The 21,562-nt window shown below is 43.6% G+C and overlaps 1 protein-coding gene across 26 annotated transcripts in view; it reads left to right on the top strand.

Moving 5' to 3' along the window:
* Positions 1-21,562, top strand: part of KALRN (kalirin RhoGEF kinase) — a 708,666-nt gene that overhangs the window by 216,547 nt on the left and 470,557 nt on the right. The gene's annotated exons all lie outside the window — the stretch shown is intronic.

The raw sequence follows: 21,562 nt of genomic DNA, 5'->3' as shown, positions 1-21,562 counted from the left end.
TATAGAATTCCATGGGTCCAGTTCAAAAAGTTTTACTAATAGGCAATAAAAAAGCCATCGAAGAGCTTTTCAGCAGGAGAATGACAATTAAAATTGCATTTTAGAAGATTCACTCTGGCAACTGAGTGGAAGATGGAATGGAAGAGAAGGCTAGGAAATGGGGAAACAGTTGCAATAATGTGGGTTAAAGATAGTAATAATAACAACTAGCATTTATTAATCAATTCTAGGCATTGTCATAAGTATTTTACACGCATTAACTTAATTCTCACAACACTGAGATGGGAATTATCATTATTCCCTTTAACATATGAGGAAACTAAGACTCAGAGAGATGAAGTACTTGCCTACTGGCACACAGCCAGTATGATCTGGAGCCAGATGGTCTAGCATCAGAGCCTAAGCTTTTATCCAGTGAAGAGATGAGGAGGCCAAAGTGAAGGAAGTGGCAGTGGTGGCAGAGTGAGAGGACTGATTTGGGGAGAATAAGAAGGTGAACTCTGAAGGATGGGCTAAGACTGGATTTGGAACAGAGGGACAATGAAAGAGGGCGGTAGGAAAGGGATCTAACAATGGTGGGCAGAGACCACTATGCTTCAAACTTGCTTTCCTGAAGCTTCTCTTTGGAACCTAAGTGTGAAAGTTGCTGCAGGTGAGAATACAGGTAGCAATTGCCTCAGTCTTGGGCTTCTGCTGGCCAAGGCAACCATGGTGGCTGTGGATTTGCAGGACAACGGGGGTGGTGAGGGTGGTGGTGGGGGGTCCTTTACAGTTCCTCCCCCAGGTGTTTGTGTTCAGTTTTAGATGAGTTAACTCTCATTTATGCTCATCTGTGGGTGATAGTCAACCATGATTTAGTTACCAAATTGTACCAAGAGATGTAGGGAGAAAACAAAAGCACTTAAGACCATAGAAACTATTTAAAGAGATTAATAAAAGACTATCAGTAGCAGGGACCCCGAACTTAATGCCTACATTGGTGGGGTAGTCTCTATCATATTCTAGCGATGATCATCTTGTTCATTTTCCTTGAGTGTGAGATGTTTCCTTCACCCACCTGCCTGTCTGTTTCTATATTGGCATTGCTGTGGTGTCAGAAGTACAATTCTGGAATTAGTGCTCAGTTAATGTGCATTCTGAGGCTCCTTCATTTCCATGGCCATGCCACCATTGTAGGACTTGGCAGGTCTCTGGGGCCTGCACAGTCCATGTGGGGCTAAGGGGCTACGGGGGCTCAGGGACAGGTTGTTGGGAGTGGGGAAGAGCTGGCTATCATGCTTCAAATGCAGAGAGACACATTTGTGATTCCCTGGAGAACAATAACTGGAGCAATCAGAGGCGGAAACCACTTGGTCATGAAGTAACTATGAGAAGCAACCCTGGTTATTCCAGGAACCAGTAAGTGCCTTTAGCGATAAATCAAGGACCCACCCAGCACTGGACAAAAGAATTCCTAATAAGTGAGGGTGGTGAGTCTCCTTCACATGCATATTCCATGTGTACTCTCAGAAGGGACTTTGGGCATCAGCATTATCTTGGTGGGAGTGGAATGATAACAGAGAAAGAATGGGCTCCAGGGAAAATGCTGACACCTGGAAATTATGCAGGGTATTCCAGCCGAGGAAGAATAAACCCCAGAATCCCCCTCTCTGGGAGGTGAAATGTGCATGCTTGCTAAAAATTTTCTTATTTTTAAAACAGGTATAAAGATATTACCAAACAATGGTAGTGAGGATTCGATGAGATAACACGTGTGAAGTACATAGCCCATTATTTAGCTCACAGAAGGGGCTGACAACCAGTGGCAGTTGCTTTTCCTTCCCTTGCTTGAAAGTAGGGACCTTGTTTTGTTACTTGTCCTTTATTGTCCCTAGCACTGCTTTTTCAAGTTAGGGTTAGGGTTATGCTTAAGTTTAGGATTAGAGCCAGTAGTGATAGCAGTTACAGCCATAGGTCAGTAACACTTCGTTTCTAATACATAATGAGTGAATATATGTGCCTAACAGTGTGACAAAGTTTTGGCCTGTATTTTTAAATTAGAAGGATATTTCTTTTACTGGAGAAAATAAGTGCAGAAAAAATATTTTAAGAGTTTTTTAAAGCTCTTATAACTGTACCACCTAGAGATAATAACAATATATTGACATATTTCCTTCCTATCTTTTTTAAGAGCTTTGTTTTTTTGAGACGGAGTTTCACTCTTGTCACCCAGGCTGGAGTGCAATGGAGTGATCTCGGCTCACTGCAACCTCCGCCTCCTTGGTTCAAGCGATCCTCTTGCCTCAGCCTCACAAGTAGCTGGGATTACAAGTGCCCACCACACATCCAGCTAATTTTTGTATTTTTAGTAGAGATGGGGTTTCACCATGTTGGGCAGGCTGGTCTGGAACTCCTGACCTCAAGTGATCCACCCACCTCAGCCTCCCAAAGTGCTAGGATTACAAGTGTGAGCCACCACGCCTGGCCTAGAGCTTTTTAAAAACAGAATTGAATTATATTGTTTCTTCAGTTTTGCTGCTTGCTTTATTCCAGTTAGCATTATACTATAGAAATATTTTCATAACATTAGAAACTTTTCATGTGTAATAGTGTATCTTGGGATGCATTATATTTAATTAACCCTATCACTAGACATCTAAGTTGTTTCCAAAAGTTCAGTGTTGTAAGTAACCCTCAGTAAAAATCTTTTTATATAAACCTTTGTCTGTATCTTAAGTGGCTTCTTCGAGATAGATCTGTAGCAATCATGGGCTTCTTTTTAGTTTTTACATATATAATTTATATTTTTTTTGCTTTTTAAAAATTGATGCATAATGTACATATTTATAGGGTGCATATGATATTTTGATAGATGTAACAATGTGTGGTGATCAAGTCAGAGTCATTGAGATTTCCACCATCTCAGAAATTTATCATTTTTTTTTGTTGGAAACATTCCAAATCTTCTCTCATATCTATTTTGAAATATATTATAAATTATTGTTAACTAGAGTCACTCTACTGTGCTATCAAACACTAGATCTTATTCCTTCTATAGAACTGTATTTTTGTACCCATTAATCACCCTCTTTTATTCCTTCTCCTGTCTCTTCCCAGCCTCTGGTAATCATCATTGTATTTACTACCTCTGTGAGTTGTTTTTTTCTAGCTCCCACATATGAGTGAGAACATGCAATATTTGCCTTTCTGTACCTGGCTTACTTCACTGAACATAATGTCCTTCAGTTCCATCTATGTTGCTGCAAATGATAAGATTTCATTCTTTTTGTGGCTGAAGAGTACTCCGTTGTGTATTTATATCACATTTTCTTTATCCATTCATCTGTTGATGGACACTAAGACTGATTCCATGTCTTGGCTATTGTGAATAATGCTGCAATAAACATGGGAATGCAGGTATCTTTTTGATACACAGATTTCCTTTCTTTTGGCTACATACCCAGCAGTGGGATTGCTGGATCATATGGTAATTTTATATTTATTTTTTTGAGAAACCTCTGTACTGTTTTCCGTAGTTGCTGTACTAACTTACATTCCCACCAACAGTGTATGATTGTTCCCTTTTCTCTGCATCCTCCTTAGCATCTGTTATTTTCTGTTTTTGTTTTTGTTTTTGTTTTGTTTTGTTTTAATATAATAGCCATTCTAACTGAGGTGAGACGATATCTTATTGTGGTTTTGATTTGCATTTCACTGATGATTAGTGATGTTGAGTATTTTTTCATGTACCTGTTGGCCATTTTGTATGTCTTCTTTTGAGAAATGTCTATTTGGATCTTTTGCCCATGTTTTAATCAGATTACTTATTTTATGAACCTTTGTTTTAAAGCTGGTGGGGCAAATCACCAAATTTATTTCCAAATTTATCAATTTATACTCCCAATATGACTTGCAATATTTGTCTTTCTGTGCTTGGCTTATTTCACTTAATATAATGTCCTTCAGTTCCATCCATGGTCATGCAAATGACAATATCTCATTCTTTGTATTGGCTGACTAGTACTCCATTATGATTACCTTTCTTTTGGCCATATACCTAGACATGGGATTGCTGGATCATATGGTAGTTTTATTTTTACTTTTTGAGAAACCTCCATACTGTTTTCCAATGAGATTTCCTATTCTTTGCATTTCCCTAAATTTATTTGCTCACCATTGCCCAGGCACCATTGTGCAAACATTCTTATCACCATCATCAATGACCCTAACTTAGGGCCGTATATTGTGTACCTAAACCTTATCCTGACTTTGGAAAGACTAGAGGGATTGGTCACAGCGCCTGCTCTGTGGGGTCTCCCAGGCAAGGATTCCTTTTACTTTCCTAAACTAATATGGCCCCTTAACAGGGAGCATACATTAAAATTAGGATCTGATATGAAATCTAAAAAGGGCTTGCTTGTTTTTTTGCCCTTGGTGATTTTTTAGTTTTGTCTCTGGATGTGTTTCAGCTCCTTGGCTGGTCGGGTAGTCAGTTCTGGCATGGCTTAAAGTGGTTAACCTCTTTTGTGTTTATCAGAACTGGTGTCCTTATCTGCCTTTTAGGAACAAGGCCTTTTAGGAGTTTGCCTCTGGGCAGCAATGTTGAATGAGCCTGGAAAGCCTAGGTGTGGTCATTTAATTTCTCTTTTAGGCTACTGTAGTCTATGGCTCACCAAGAGCAGGCTGATTAGGAAGCTGAAGTGTCTGGTGTCACCTTGATTAGGTCAACTTCAATGTCAGATGAAATGAGAGCCAATGCATTCAGGTGTTTCTGGAGTTTGTGGTAGGTAATCAGGATGAGTTAAATTTAGCTGGGATTCATTTGGCTGGAATATTGAAAATAAGAGAGTTCCCTGAATATAGATGCAGGAGAGACAGCCTAGCATCGGGTAAAAATGATGTGTTTTTTAGTTTCTGGGATCCAGGTTGGGGCTGTTTGTCTTTCCCCCATTACATATCATTTTCACTATGTTTTCTATTTCTCTCTTTACTTATCATTGGTTAAGTCTGATTATGTGCCCTTCACTGATGTTTGGGGTTGAGTATGTTTTCAGGCATATATTTGATACTGATACTCTATGTTATGACACTTCAGTTTTGTAGAGACTGCCTTTATTGTACACTCTTCTGGCAGCTTAGGTGTGCTGCCACCAAGTGGTAGAGTACCTGAGCTCAGCTGCCCAAGAAGACACAGATGGGTTTCGTCAGAGGCTCCAGTGGTTCTATTCTGGTTGTCTCCTCATTAAATCTGGGATTTTCCAAGCTTTACCGTTTAAAATTTTATTGAAACACTGAAATTTAAGCAACCAATAAGCAAGGATTACTCTTCCTCAACTACAAGTGAGTTTGATACAATCTTTCTCAAAGAACTGTAGTAAATGATAGATAAAATACTGTTTGTGAACATGGTTCACCTGCTATGTAATAATTGCCAGTTGAAACTGGGAATTTTATAATAATGCTATTTTGGGGAAATAAATGGTGTGGTGTTTCTATAATTCTTTTTTAAATAAAATCAAATTTAAAAAAAAAAACTAAATCACTAACAAAAAACATTCCTGTTGGGTTTGCCTTCATCTTTGGTCGACTTGAAGTTGCAGTGCCCCAAACAAACTTATCTCTTGGAGCTCCCAGTGTCCCCCTGACCTTTTTCATCAGCCACAAACATTGACGATAAAACATAGAAGATAATTTGTCTTTTCAGACCTTCCTTTCCAGACAACATTTTCTTTCTCTCAACATGGAAGATGAGTACAAGAAAAACAACACTATCTAGGGTTTTGTTGCAGATAATTTAACTCAGATGTAGGCACTCATCAGTTGCGGAAGATTTCTGTACCAGTTTGCCACTGTCACTTGTATTTAAAAAAAAGTTTCCCCCTCACCTTCTCTACCCCATCTCATCTCTTCTTAGATTGCTTTAGAAAAAAAGATTTATTCAGAATTTCATTCTCAAAAGTCCAGCATTACCTAAACAAAACAAGTGATTTGAACGACATTTAAACATTTTTGAATCTAGGAAACTCATATAGTGGGGGTGAGTCCCATCCCTTCTACAAGATCTGCCTGTCCTGAGAGAAACCACACAGCTTTCTCTCCGAGAGGTGGTGAACCTCTTGCAGGTCGGAATGGTTAGTTTCTTTTCTTGCCCCTGAGGATGCAGAGCACCACCTTGCAAACTGGCTGAATTCAATTAGACTGGAGGCTCCCCAAGGAAAAAGGAGAGGGCTTCACCCCCCCATACTCCTTAGGGCCAATGCCAGGATCTCTCTTTCAGACATGGAGTACCTGAGGCCAGACTGAGGTTTCCTTCGGGAGGTCCTTTTTCCTCAGTCGGGGGCTGTGGCCACAGGGGGTGCCCAGGCCAGAGGTGGGTGGACTGGCACTGTGGCAGAGAGCGGGGCAGAGCCTTCTGCCAGGGGACGGAGCATGGAGGTACCTGTGAGGGAACAAGCAGTGGACTCAGTCTCACCAAGGAGGTATATTCTTGTTCCTAAATTAAGCAAATATGACAGCCAGCCCCATTTCTCCTGGAACTTAGATGGGAGCACTTTGTCAGCCATGGTGACTCAGCAAGGACAAATGTTTTTCTGGATAATTTACTGACGTAATTCAAGCATGTGTCCTGATGGCCCTGGCCCCTGTTTCCTTTTCTCTCAGAGCCTCCTTCCTCTCTGCATTCCCTATTTGTTCTAGGTCAAGTGAGGACCAGCCTCGGTTTTGAGAACTACTAAAAAACTCTAAAATAAGTACATTTTTCTCCCTTGCATCTCCCAGACTGTTCTGTCCTGAGCTGGAATTTTATCTGTTTCCATCGCTAGTAATGCATGTGCCAGGTTTTGGCCTGGTGCCTGAGACAAGGTCTGAACCTTGTCCTGTGATGCACTCCACCCTGGTTCCCTATACAGGAAGAGAATGTCCTGGATCTCCAGACCATAAGCTGTTTTCATTTGCAGGAAATTCAGGCTTCACCCTCATTGGCTGAAGAGAAGCTCCCTGTTTTGGACTTGGAGGAAGGCAAGACCATTCCTCACCCTCTTGCAGCTCTGATTATGACGGAGTGCTCCACTGGGAAGATTGCACATTGGTCCAGATTTAATTCTGTGGATACACAAAACAATTGTTTAGTTCTTACATACACACCAACTCAGAGGGAATGGTCAAATGATCTTTTGGCTGAGTTTGCAGATTGATGGGGTGCGGAATAGGGGAGGGACGCAGTTCTTGCCTTCAGGATGTTTGTGATCTGGTTAAGGTTTCAGGATCTACAGGAAAAGACAAAAACTGAAAGCTTCCAAGGCAGCAACCACAAAAGCATGTCAGTTAAATGGACGTAATCAGACATAATTTACTGGTGGTAAAAATCTGACCTGGATTGTAAAGGAAATAGATGAATTGGAATTCTAGAGCTTAAAGGCAGGAAGAAGCTGTAGAGGTCTGCGAGGCCAACTCTTTCTTTTAAAAAGAGTAGAATGCTGTCCAGAGGGGTCCAGTCATGGGCCCAGGGTCCTCCAGCTGGCCAGGCTACCAGTCCTGAGCTTGCTGCAACCATACATACACTGCCCCCTAACACAGACCCTGCCTGTGGGACAGCAGGGTCCCCAGAGCAGCATGCACAGGGTAAGGGCCTCTATGAATTCATATGTGGAGGGATTCTTCCACCCTATATGTGAGCTTCCTGAGCCTCTGAGCTAGTTATGCATGGGGGCAGCCTAATTTATTCTGATTTGGAGCAAAGACCTGGAGCCCTTGGTCCTCCCTGTTCCATTTCAAGATCCAAACATGCATGCCTCCACCTCCCACAGGGCTCCCCCGACTCCAGCTCTTTGACCTCCCTTGTAATTCCCAGGTTCCCACTAGTGTCTGAGCCATCACAGGGTTTTTCCTCCATATAAACCATGGGGATTTCATCAGTCCCGTCTGCCAGGCCAACCCTGGCTGGGTGTCAGAGGGAAGGCAGGCTAGCTAGAGGGTAACAGCCGCCTGCCCTGCAGGAAATAGAGCTCCTGCACTGGTTGGTAAAATCCAGTGGGCATGGCCTGGGGGGGTGGCTTTGTGTGGGGTGTTGCATTGTGTTTTGGTAGGGATGGTTGTGCATGTGTCTGTGTACTGCAGGCAAAGCGCACTGGGCTTTCAAGAACGTGACTGCTACTTAAGGAGAAAGAGGAGGAGGGAAGGAGAGAGGGTGTGCGCAAGCCACAGCAAGGGCTGTTTCCTGGAGGAAACATGTGGTTTATTAACGAGGATTCCACCTAGCCTGCCAGGAAACCAGAGCCCAGCTGGAGAGTGAGTGGGGGTTCCTGTGAGAGGGCAGGGAGGGGGGGTGGCAAGAGAATGAGGAGTGGTGATGGCACGGTAGTAGGCCAAGCCTAGGAGAGTTGCTGCTCTGTCTCCTGGCCAGGTCGGGGGCAGCACCCCAGTGGGAGGCAGCCCATGGCTGCACTGTTGCCATTTCTCTTGAGTCCCCTCAGCTCTATTCTCTTACTCCACATTTTAGAAAGGCTCCCCGGGTCTTACGGTGGGGTGGCTGAGGCACTGTGCTTAGGTCACAGTCTTTGTTGCTCACGGATATATGTGCTATGATCATGATGATATATTTTTTTAAAAGTTAAAAGATGAATTGTTTTTCATATAGCCTGACTATGGGGGAGTGGAGGGCGGGGAAGAAGGAGAGGGTAGAGAAGGCCAGAGGAGAGTGACCCTGGGGTTTGTCTGAGGAGGGCTGCGGAAAATGGGAGGGCTGTGTGGGTTTTGGTTTCCAGTTCTTTCTTTCCCTGTAGTGCTTTGGTTTCCATTTCATTTCTGCTGCATGTTCTGAATGACCCAGAAGGAAGGGATGAACAGCTCTGTGAGGGAGGGTAGGAAATAGGGCAGGAAGCTGCTGTCCTGAAATGGATGTCAGTTTCCATCCCACTCCCATCTGAACCCACCCCTTTGCCACCTTCTCTCCCTAGCCAGCTAGACCAGACTTCTAGGAGCAATGATTCTTGTGCTTTCACAGTTTTCATGTCTTCTCTTGGCTAAGAGTAGCTCCTTCCAAACAAACACTGTGCCCCCAAGCCACTCTGATTCAGAAAGTGGGTCTCTTCCTTTGGTGAACAGGAGTTGTGTTTCAGAGCCTGTAAGGCTGTAAAATGACCTTACTGATTGACAAACACATCAGGGTTTATGCAGCTGCCTCATGCTGGTCCCTCCAAGGTGTATATCCTTTGGAAGACTGCGTGCATTTGCCCGATACTGCTGTCACCCCCACCATTCCTAGAGCTCTCTTGAGCTCCCTTCAGCTGTGGCATGCTCTTTTGACTATTTGCAGCATGGCATGGCAAGTCTTTGCCTTTTTTTTTTTTTTTTTTTGAGACAGGGTCTGCCTCTGTTGCCCAGGCTGGAGTGCAGTAGTGCAATTTGGCTTACTGCAACCTCAACCTTCTGGGCTCAAGCTATCCTCCCACCTCAGCCTCCGTAGTAGCTGGGACTACAGGCATGCGCCACCTTGCCTGGCTAATTTTGGTATTTTTTTTGTAAAGACACAGTTCCGCCATCTTGCCCAGGCTGGTCTCCAACTCCTGAGTTCAAGCAATTCACCTGTCTTAGCCTTCCAAAGTGCTGGGATTACAGGCGTGAGCCACTGTCTTTGTTCTGTATGAGAAGACTTGATTTTTAGAATATTTTGTTTAAAGGCAGCATTGAAGACAAGTTGGGATGTGGATGCAGAGATCCTGCTGAGTGATTTTAGGCCTCTGGACCTGTCACTTTATAGCTATACCTGCGAATGTTGGGTGTGACTTTGGGACCTGAGTCAGTGCTTTTGAATACTTTACCGCGCCCTGCCTGGAAGAGAAAAAGAGAAACTGCCACATCCCTGTTCCAGGTGTTTGCAGTGAGAGGTCTTTTTGTTTTTGTTTTAGTTTGTTTTTTAATAGTGTTATTTGTGTAGAATTAGGTAGCAGACTTTAAAAAGGTGGAAACTGTCAACCTTCCTTATTTGGTCTCCAATTAGGGTTTCCCTGGGACTCTGATGGGCAAGAGTTGGGTTTGCTTCTGGCACACGTGAGGGTGAGGAACTGACAAGGAGTAGTTCCTAGACCTAGAAATAGGCAAACAAATCTCTACAACTTCACCTTCATGGTACTTAACCATGGCTGCACATTAGAATCACCAGGGGGAACTTTTAAAAATGATGGAGTCCAGCCCCAGACCAGTTAAGCATAATCTCCTCACTTTGTAGACCTGGAGTAAGGCAATTGGCAATTAGATGCCTGGTCCAAATGGCTAAGATATCCAGCCGACTGTGTGACCTAAAGCAAGTCACTTCCCGCCTCTGAAACTTGCTACCCTCCGCTCTAATAGGAGGAGCTAGCAGAATAAGCATGAATGTTTCCTCAAGATCAAGTGTTCTGTGCATCTGTGAGGCAAGATAGCATGGTCGTTTTATGCACAGACACTAAGTCAAACCACTTTATAGAGGAGGAATTGAAACTTAGATTTCGGATAAGATACTGCCTTTGCACCACCCCACTGCCCCCACCAGCCCTGGCATCACAAATCAGATGTGCAGAGGCAAAAGATGTGTTGTTAAATGGGTAGAAAAGACACTAACTCTTTGGAATAACAACCTGGGAAAGAGGCCAGAGGGTGACTTCCAGTACAAACAATAACAAAAACCTCTGGATGAATTAACATAGATCCTGAGGCGGTCTTTTGGCAGTTGGATTACAGCTTGACAGAAAGCCAGCTGGTGGAGAACAGTCGCCCATAACCCAGCAGAGAGAGCGCATGACCAGCACAGGGAGCCCCATCACCTCTCTCCTGCCCTCTGGATACCCAGCCATCCAGGAGGCCTCCCCATTGTAAAGGACCAGTTTGAGAACTGTCTGTGGGAACAAACATTCATTCAAAACCCATTCCCAGAGAGCCGCTTATTCTCTATAAGACACTGTTTCCTCTAATATTCTTTTTACTACTTCGGATTATACCAATTAGAGAACTTAAAGCAGGTGCTAATGTGTCTTTAACACTTTTCTTTAACACCTGCTCATTTCTGGTGTTTCAGAAAGTAGTTGTGGCTTGGGGCAATCAGCAGAAGTGCTGAGGCAGTTAGAATAGCCCTGAGGAGCAGAAAGCAGCTTAACACAGATCAAGTAAGGAGCAAAAGTTTGAACAAAGTCTAGATCCCACAGCCAGAGACTCTCCACATGTCTGAATGGCTTGAGAATTCCAGCACAAATGGGTCAGGAGAATCATTTTCTCTACAGAACTCCAGGAACCTTTCTTTCTCCTCAAATTCGGAAGAACTCAGTTTATGTAATGATTTAGGGTAGACATGGGTGCAGCACAGTTCTGGGAGAAAGTGTGAAGTGGATACTTATTTGGGGCTACTTTTTCTTCCTCCCTTTTCTGATTTCTGTCTGCTCATGGTGAATGGTCTGCAGGTACTAAAGGCTGCCCAGGCGTCCTGGATAAGACTCCTCTTTATCATTCCTCCAAGTCATCCTGCACTGTCAGCCCTGTAGGACCAAAGATGTGCTATGGCAGGGCCAGTGCCACCCTCATTAAATGAGGAACTCTTAGCTTGCCTTGTCCTTCTTCTCTGTCAGCCACTCCTCAGTGACCAGGCTAGCTCTCTACCCATGTTCAATTTGTCACCTTCCCTGGACATCCTAGTGAATAGGTCTTATTTGAAGGTTAATTGTGCTCCATCACAACCCAAGCACTAGGGATTCCTGGTCCTCACACTAGGATTCTAACATCTTCACACTGCTGATATCCTGAAACACACACCCAGGCCAATGGAACCGGCCCCCAGCAGCACACACTAAGGAGGTAAACAGAAATCCTCGTCTTCCCGGCTGGCCTGCTGGAGACCCACAACATGTGGGTCTCTGCTTCACCACCTGCCATCAGAATGGATCAATGTGATCTTTATTCCAGCAGCTGTTTTAAGTGGGAATCTGCCAGACATTCATAGAAATGGGGTAGATCTCAGGTGGTAACACATGAGTGGGGGCAAACAGGGTCAGGGCATTTCCCTGCTGCCAGAGCACAGTGGAAACCATGAGGAGGATGGTCCTTATTCCTGAGTTAGGGGTTTTAGTACTCACACAGGATACCCTGGGCCTCCAAGCCAGATTATTTGATGTTTGCTTCTTCATGGGAGAACTTTTCTTCCTGTCACTTCCAGAGTTCTCATGGTTTTATAAAAGACCTGGAGTAAGGCAGTTGACAACTAGATGCCTGGTCCAAATGGCTAAGATATCCAGCAGACTGTGTGACCTAGAGCAAGTCACTTCCCAGCTCTGAAACTTGCTACCCTCAGTTCTGACAGGAGGAGCTAGCAAGAAGAAGCATGAATGTTTCTTCAAGATCAAGTGTTCTATGCATCTGTGAGGCAAGAAAGCATGGTAGTTTTATGCACAGATACTGGAGTCAAACAAACCAAGATTCAAATCCTGATTTTACCCCTTCCTGGTGACTGTAAGTAACTTCTCTGAGGCTCAGTTTTCTTAACAATAGGGCAGGATAATAAATAGCAGCTTCTTATGAGTTTCATGTGAGGAATTAATAAGATACTGTATACAAATGTTAACATAGAGCCTCATGTGTTCAGTAAGTTAGCTTTTACCACTAATATATGAATATGTCTCATTTTTACCAAAAAAAGTTGCCCCAAATTTCAGTAGTTTGGCTCTCATTGTATATGTGTATTCGGCTGGAGGATTTGAGGTCCTCACGATTTAGAGGGCTAGCCCAGATGTGGCTGCTGGTCTCCTGCTTCCTTACTGAAATTCATGATTTCTGCCTCCTCCCTGGATGCGGTGGAGGAGCAGCCAGCATCCAGGCTCTTTGACTCCTCAGGGCCTTTGCACAGGCTGTTTCCTCTGTCTGAAGTATTTTATTTTATTTTATTTTATTTTTGAGATGGAGTTTTGTTCTTGTCACCCAGGCTGGAGTGCAGTGGTGCCATCTCGGCTCACTGCAACCTCTGCCTCCCAGGTTCAAGCGATTCTCCTGCCTCAGCCTACCTAGGGATTACAGGCGCTTGCCACCACACCCAGCTAATTTTGTATTTTTAGTAGAGACAGGGTTTCACTATGTTGACCAGGTTGGTCTTGAACTCCTGACCTCAAGTGATCTGCCCATCTCAGCCTCACCAAGTGCTGGGATTAAAGGCATGAGCCACCATGCCCAGCCTCTAGTATTTTTTTAGTGTTCTCTTAACGAATTATTTCTTGTGGTTTCAGTCTTTGCTCCTCATGTGGGCTGTCCTGAGATGTTCTTAATACTTATCATAACTTGCATTTCTTCTCTTTATCTAGCATTGTCTTAAGTCCACCTCTCCTTCTAGAATGAAACTTTCATGTTTCTGTCTTGTCCACATTTATATATCCCGGTGCCTAGTACTGGGCCAGCCACAAAGTAAATGCTCAATAAATGTATGTTGGATGAATGAATTAATGAACTAATAGATAATATTGTACATTTATGTGATACTATATTATTTATGAAGCACCTTCATAATGAGGTTCTCCTTTTGAAGCCATATGAATCTCTGTAAGGCTACAGAAATTGGTCAACCAGAGCCTGGCTGTAGATACCCTGCAATAGCCATGACAGTTGCCATGTGGGAAAGCACAGGGTCATGGCAATACACAGGAAGGTCCCCTTATCCCAGTGGGGATGGAGCAGGGTGGGGAGGGCATGTATCTGTAAGAGAAGACTTCTTGGAAGAAGAGGCTTGTGAGGCTTGTGAATGTAAAAATGTGAGTAGAAATTATCCAAGCCAAGATAGGGTTGGCGTGGGCAAGCACAAAGACGTAGAGGCATGAGAGGGCAAATTGAATATAAAATTGAAACTAATAAATGCATTAAGAGAGGCATGGATAATATGTTATCTGTTTTAGCGAGGAGGAGATTGCTCTGACAGAGGAAGATCAGGCAATAAGATAGAAGAAAGATCAGGAAAGAATAGAAGGTAGCATTTGAATTCAACCCTGTGGTCAGATGATAATGGGCTGTATGCAGGGTGGTTCACTCATGTGGCCAGGAGAGAATCCAGAGAGACATTCTGGGATTTGCTCAGGCAGGGACCTGGAAAGAAGTCCAGGGAGAAGAGATTGGAAGACAAGATGAGAGAAAGTGGCATTTTTCTCCCTAAGGCCAGACTGTAATGTAGGGCAAAGCTTGGCCTGGGGTTGTCATTGACAGGTGCCCAGCCCTGCTGTCTGGGTCCAGAGAGACCTGTGGCTTGAGGCACTGGTACCCTCATTGCCCCCTGCCCCTCAAGTGGAGGTAATTGAGTCTCCTAAAGTGTGAAACAGGGCTGGGATAATAGTAGCAACCAAGACAGAGAAGGTAAATTCAAAGGCCAACAAACTGGTTGTATAAGTTTGTAAATAAGCTGGGAGTGGCTTGAAGAGTGGTTTTAAGCCTTCTCCAAAGATGTGTAAAAACTTTACAAACAACAACAACTGTGCCTAATAAAACCACTTTTGGGGATTGGCTTCAATAGTGGGCTGCTAAATTGTGATCTCTGCTAGGCTACCATAAGTGAAAATGGCCAGTTGTGACACGCCTATTCATTCATTCCTCACACACCCACCCACCTACCCACAGAGACCCTCTACACCTGGATTCATCAGACCTGGAGCCAGCCAAGTGGGTCAGGAGACGACTCTATGGGCATCAGATGTGGGCAGGACCTAACATCCACCTAGAGAGACACCCAGGCCTTGCCCAGAGGTTTGAGATGTGGCTGCCAGGTCAGGTATATGACAAGAAGCAGAAACCTTGCAGTGATTTCATGGCAACTTAGAGAGGGGAGCCAGGGAAAGGAAATCTTCAGCAGGTGTCTGAGCACAGGCAGCAACACTGGGAAGGGAAACTGCCAAGCTCTTCAGGGAAAGCCTCATTAGGCCAAGAGGAGGAGCCCAGTGTTTGCAAAAAGAACCAGACATTTACACCAATGGCAGAAATCCTTCCAAGCCTATTCTTGCAATAAATGACTCCATGCCTGAGGGCATGGAGAGAGAAACTAACATTTTCAGCAGGCTTCTGTATGGTGTAGCTGTTGTTCACCTTGCAAATGTTGTTCTGACTTACTTCATTGTTGCTCTGATATATTTGTGTGTTACCTACTGTTTATTAAATGCATATCATAATATCTGATTTAGACAAAGCGAGTTTTTATCATTAAACTCTCAAAAACCACACCTAAGAGTGCCTAACTGTTGTCCTTGGATCACTATGGGGAGAATCCTGAGCTTTATCCCAGACCAACATTCATCAGAATATCTGGAAGGCTTCCCCCAAATCAGCATTTTTAAACAAGTGTCCTAGGTGATAAGGAAAGTCACTAAAGTTTGAGAAGCATTGGCATAAAGTGGTGAAAGTGCTTTTCTGAGATAGCACAGGCTTACTGAGTGAAAACAGCCCCAGTGACATTTAATGAACAAAAGAGTAAATGGTCTAGAACTGAGTACAAGAAACAGCTGATCAATCATCCAGTCATTCAGTATACATTTATGACTTCTGGGCCCAAGAGCCCTGGAGTCTATGAAACAGAACACAGCTCAGTTTGAAGGGATTGTAATTTATCACAAAGGGTGAGAACCTGGCCAAGGGAGCCTCGGGGGACCCATGCCCCAGATGGGAAACTATAGGGCAGGGTGGGCACAGGGGAGACAGGGCAGTGCCTGCCTTCTCCCTCTCAAGTAGCAGGTGTGGGAACAGGAAGGGGGTCACCCACTGTTCTTTCCCCTCCTGAGGGGATTTAAAAATCTGCTTTAAAAAATATTTTTAAATAAAAAATAAGTATATAAAAGTCTGCTGCTCCAAACTCCACCCTCCTATGCCCCCATCCTCACCATACACCATACACACAAACTTTCTGCCCTTGAAAGTTTGATCTGGGCTAATAAATACCTTTTAAGAGGTAAATCACCTAAAGGGAAAAAGCAGGCTACCTGTTCGTTATGTTCCACTGTAGACGGGTCTGCTGAAACTGCTGTCATTTGAGCACAGGGAATGAGAGAAGAGGTCTGGGAGTGTGAGCCTTGGGGAAGAGGGCAGGCTGGGGAGCAGCTGCGGGAGTTGGGTTGGCCAGAGAGCACCATGCAGACTCTGGCCACTGCTGGGGTCAGGGAGACAGAGTCAGGGGGTGGAAGTGCACCACAAGCAGCCTCTGATATCTGTGGCACTTCCTGCTAATCATTACAGAGATTAACCAGCAAGACTGCTTCCTTACTCCAGCATTAATTCTGGCCCCAGCACCTCACTGAAATTTCCCTGACTCATGGGACCATGGCCTCCTAGTTGCTAAATACAATAGTTCTGCTCTAAGTGAATGACCATTCTCTGCAGCATTTGACACTGTTGTTCCTCCTTGCAATCCTCTCCTCCCTTATTTCTTTGATGTCATTCCTCTCCTGGTTCTCTCTAACCTCTCTTCATTTTTTCCTCAGGGTCATCTACTTCCTTCTCCCATCTCTTAAACACTGATATTCCTGCCAGTTCTATCCTTGACCCAGAAGGTGGTTCTTTTCTTCTTCCTCGGTTTTGTTGGGGGATCTCACCCACTTGTGTGCACATCAGCTACCACCCATTCGGGAATCTATTCATTCAGCAAATGTTATGGAACACCTACTATGTGCCAGGCACTGTGTGACTCCTAAATAAACATTTCCACACCTGGTTTCTCTTTTAACTTCTAGACCATATATCAAATTGCCTTCAGAATTTCATATATGTATGAAATATACAATTGACCCTCTAAATCTGCTGGTTTCACATTGACAGATTCACCCAACCAAAGTTTGAGACCCGCTGATTCAGAGAGGTGACTGTACATATTTTCCATCAAGGTTGGTTGAGTATATGGATTTGGAACCCACAGATATGGAGGGCCAACTGAATACAATTTATATTTACATTATTACTCATAACTGTAATAAAAATAACTGTCTTAGGCTGTGTTTAATATGAAGGAATTTGGATACAAATGATTTATTAAGGGTCTGCTATTCAGGAAAAACTTGGAAGAAAGAAGCAGAGTAAGGAAAGGGGAAAAACCAACTAAGGTTGGTTTCAGGTGAAGTCTAGCTGGAGCCTTCTGGGGAGACTGGGGAGGCAGTGAAAATACATCACACTTCAGAGTTACTCTGCAATGAGGTAAAGGAGCTAGGCTCTGACACACCTCCACCAGAGAGGCACTTGCCAGCCCTGGTGTGGGGATATAACTGCCCAGGTTTCGCTTGGAGAAACATAGCCATCAGCTAAAGCAAGCATTCAGAGATGGTTACAGGCATCAGCTGATAGCTCCAATACTCTTGAAACTGGAGAACAGGCACAGTAGTTAGTAAAGGGATCCTAGGTGGACACCAGTGACATCTCCTATGGCAGCTTAGACTTACATAGAACAGTCTGTGTCTGGCACCATCCTAAGTGATTTATGTCTATTAACCTTTAAGACAACCCTGTGATTATTATTCACATTTTACATTGTGGGAACTGAGGCACAGAGGGGTTCCACAATAAGTAAATGATGGGGCCAGGATTCAGGCCTAGGAAGCTGGTTCTAGTTTTCATACCCTTAACTGCTGCCTCCCCTTCCTCGTTTGCACCAGGCACTGTAGTAGGCACTGAACATTCAACAGTGAAATGCATAAAAACTCCCTGCCCTTACTGAGGTTACTTTCCAGTGAGGGAAGATGGACAGTAAATAAATAAAACATATTATCCAGATGGTAATAAGTGCTAAGGAGAAAAATAAACAGAAGGGGTATAAGGAGTATTGGGTGACAGTTACAGGTTTAAATAGGGTGGTCCATGGAAGACTCATGAAGAGTCATTTTAGCAAGGACCCTTCTTCTACTCTTACACACTCCTTTGGGCTGACCCCAATTTACCCTCCTTCTGCACAGCTGGAGGGTAATCAATCCAAATCACCTGATCACATTCCTTCTCTGAATCTTACCCTTCAGTAGTTCCTCGTTGCCTTTAGGACAAATCCACTGCTCCAGCCTTGGCATACGAAGTGCATTCTGATTTGAAGTCTACATCCTCTCCAGTCTCTTCTCTTGCAAGGCCTGATTCTAACATTGTGGTGCCTAAGGCAAGAGTACAAATGGAAGCTCACATACCCTTTGTCTGAATATTTAAAATTAATGTAGCAAGCTAACAAACTGTTAAATAAAACATGTTCTGTCCTTCTACCTTGACAAATATATCTTCACAGCAACCTAGAAGGCCAAATTTAAATTTAGATTTGTTGGACTCCTTTGAGCTCCCAGGCCCAAATGTGGCAGCACAGTAGACCAGCCCCCACTCATGCTCTGCCTGCCTTCTCTCTCCACTCCCCAGCTCAGCCCTACTTGGCAGGGGCGCCTCATGCATGCAAGTGAACACCCCAGCTCACACATTTATATTCTAGCCACATCCTTTCAAATAGCAGCCCTTTGTCACCCCTTGGGCCTAGGGGTACACATAATGGTGGTGTTACTTGCCCTTGGGAATTGGACCCTGGAAAGAGATACCCATGGGCCCAGGAAGTAGACTAAGGGTCCTTTGGGCAGAGAGTGTTAGGGTTTCAGATACTAGGAGCTTGACCTACAAGGGGAAGATGGATGTGCAGCGCAGACTCTATGTGGGTGAGTCATCTTGGCTTCCGGGGTGGAGCGGGGTGTGTGCAAAAAGAGGGACAGAACCCAGAATGGGACTCTCCAAGGCACTCAGAGCTGCACTCTCTTGCGTTCAAAGGCCTGAACCAGAGTTAATTGCTTGAACTTTCTCAATATGCCACGCTCTTTTGCTTCTCTGACTTTGTGGTTTTGCACAGACTGCAGAAGGGAGATCACTCACTTAGACTCCTTGCCCTAATTTATCCCATCTCCTCTGAGTCCCCTAACTTAATCCCCTCATCTCCGGCCCCCAACTCCTGTCCCCAAACAAAGACACCCATACATAGTGTCAGTGTGGTGGGGTAGAGTATGATATAGTGACCTGAGCTTGGGTTTTCTTTTTTGTTGTTGTTGTTGTTTTTGAGTAGAGACAGAGTTCTACCATGTTGGCCAGGCTGGTCTCGAACTCCTGACCTCAAGTGATCTGCCCGCCTCAGCCTCCCAAAGTGCTGGGATTATATGCATGAGCCATCGTGCCCAGCCTGAGCTTGGGTTTTCAAGTCAACAGTCCTCATTTTGAATTTTTGCTTAGCCACTTACTAGTTATGTAATCTTAGGCAAATTTTATGCCTCAATTTCATCTTCTCTCACATGGAGATAACCATACCTAGTTTATGAAGTTATTATTAGGATATAATGAAATGATGTATGGCAAATACTGAACTATAGCCCCAGCATAGAATGAGCACGCAGTAAAATAGTTGTTTCCCCTTTCCCAGCTATGCCCCTTACTTGAAACCAAATACACAAAGCACCTTGGAAGATTAGCCTGTTTTTCACAGAAAGATGCCAATTAGATTAGGTCACAGCCCTCAGCTCCTGGGCTTCTTTCTCCATCTCCTGAGTTATTGAGAACCTCCTATAGAATATTAGGACCTAATTTCTACTCTCAGTTTTCAGAAATGATTAGTTAACAGGGCATAACCTGCTACTGACCACCAGCTTTAGATGCAGGGATTGTTGACCTCCAGCTCTCAGTAGCAACACAGAATATTTGTTGTTAGGAACAAAGAATTCTCAGGTCAGCATAAATTGTGGCAACACAGATGGAGTCTGAGGAGCAGGGAAATAACGAAGACAATCATCTCTAAGGAAAGGCAAGACCCACAGTTAACGTTACTGAATCTGACATAGGTGGGCATGCAACAAATATAAGTCAAGCTACACTAAATGATGTTCAGTGATAAAACCCCTAAATCCCAAAAGAAAGCCTCTAATCCCTAATAGAAAGATGGATAAAAGAGTTGATCAGGTAATTCACAGAAGAAATATTTACAGGCCAAAAAGCTGTAACTAGTAATCAAATAAATGCACATTTAAATATAATACAATGTATTTTTAATAAAACAGGCAAAGGTTTAAAAAATTCAATGACCGGTGCTGGTGAGGATAGAGAAAGGGGGGTACTGTCATACACTGCTGGTGGACTTGTAAGTTGACATACCTTTCTGTAAAGCAATCAAGAGAATGATCAAATAAGTTATGGTATAGGCATAAGATGGACTATCACTAAGTGCAACAGATTGGAAGAAATTTTAGACATGAGAAAAAACTGTGTTACAGTGAAAAGTAGAACAGTACATGGTATGAAAACTATATGCACAGAAAAGGTAGAAAGGATATAGGCCTGGGTGTTATAAAGTCCTACCATTAGCATCTCTTGCACGGGTCTCTGACTACTTTAACTTTTGTGTAGTTATCAGGTGTTTCTCTTATAATGGGAAAGAAATCCTGTAATTTGGAAAAAAGTCACATTGCTTTAAGACAAGAGGATAGAGAAAATTATTTATGGAAAACTTTGGCCACTCATTGTTTCAATAAGTGTCAGGGAAGAAGAGGCAACTCCTTTCCTTTGGGATGCAGGATTTGGGGAGAATACTCATCCTTTCTCTCATGCTGGAGAGAGTCCCCTCTCCTGGGGAATTTTCTGTGTACCAGGGACGCCTAAGTAATCTACCTTGTGCTTGAGACACGCACACAGTCAAGAGCTGTGGTCTCTTAATGAGGCTGTAACAATCTCATCACTGGTTGAAATTTGAGAATAAAGCCCCCTCAAAAGGTTTTAATTTCTTTTTGTGACCTGAATCCTTCTGTGGCCTTACTGCCAGCAGCTGTGAGCAACTGATATGTGGTAGGCACATATGTGGGTCATGTAACGTACATAGTGGTTTAAACAACTGCAGTCTGGGAAATGGGAAATTAAGTGAAAGACCATAAGGAAATACTATGCTGGTATTTATATTTTAAAATATGAAGTAATCAATGTCTATTTTGAATTATAAAATAAACGGATTGGCTTTAAAAAAAATAAGAGAAGACCCCTAACTACTCAAACATAGACTTCCAAACTGAGATGTTATAACTATTCTGACCTTCATTTTTTTTCTTCCTATTCTCAGGAGTTATAGTCAAAGTTCAAGTGTTTAAACTTTGCTGCTAACTTATATAATAACATCTTGATTTATTTAGCCTGCTGATGTCTTGATTTTCAAGATGGTCACTGTCACTTCATCTTGCCTTGATTTCAAGAGTTACTCCTCCCTCATCCTCCCTTAACATCCTGATACATGCATTTCACACTGTGACTCTTACAATGGAAATACATGAAACAACTGGTCTGCATCTTCCGTTGCAGTCAGTTCCACTCTGGGCTCTTTCTGAGTGATCAGCATGACTCAGCGACCTGATTTTTTAAGTTGACATACATTTTAAACCACAAAGCTGGGCGTGGTGGCGCAAGGCTGTAGTCCCAGCTACCTGGAAGACTGAGGCAGAGGGATCATTTGAAGCCAGGAGTTTTGAGACTATAGTACACTGTGATTGTGCCTGGGAATAGCCACTGCAATCCAGCCAGTGCACATAGCGAGACCCTGACTCTTAAAAAAAGTGAAAAATAATAATAAGCTAAAAGT

This window comes from Macaca thibetana, chromosome 2 (assembly GCF_024542745.1).
Source record: "Macaca thibetana thibetana isolate TM-01 chromosome 2, ASM2454274v1, whole genome shotgun sequence".
Lineage (NCBI taxonomy): Eukaryota > Metazoa > Chordata > Mammalia > Primates > Cercopithecidae > Macaca > Macaca thibetana.
This window is presented reverse-complemented; position numbering and strand designations above follow the sequence as displayed.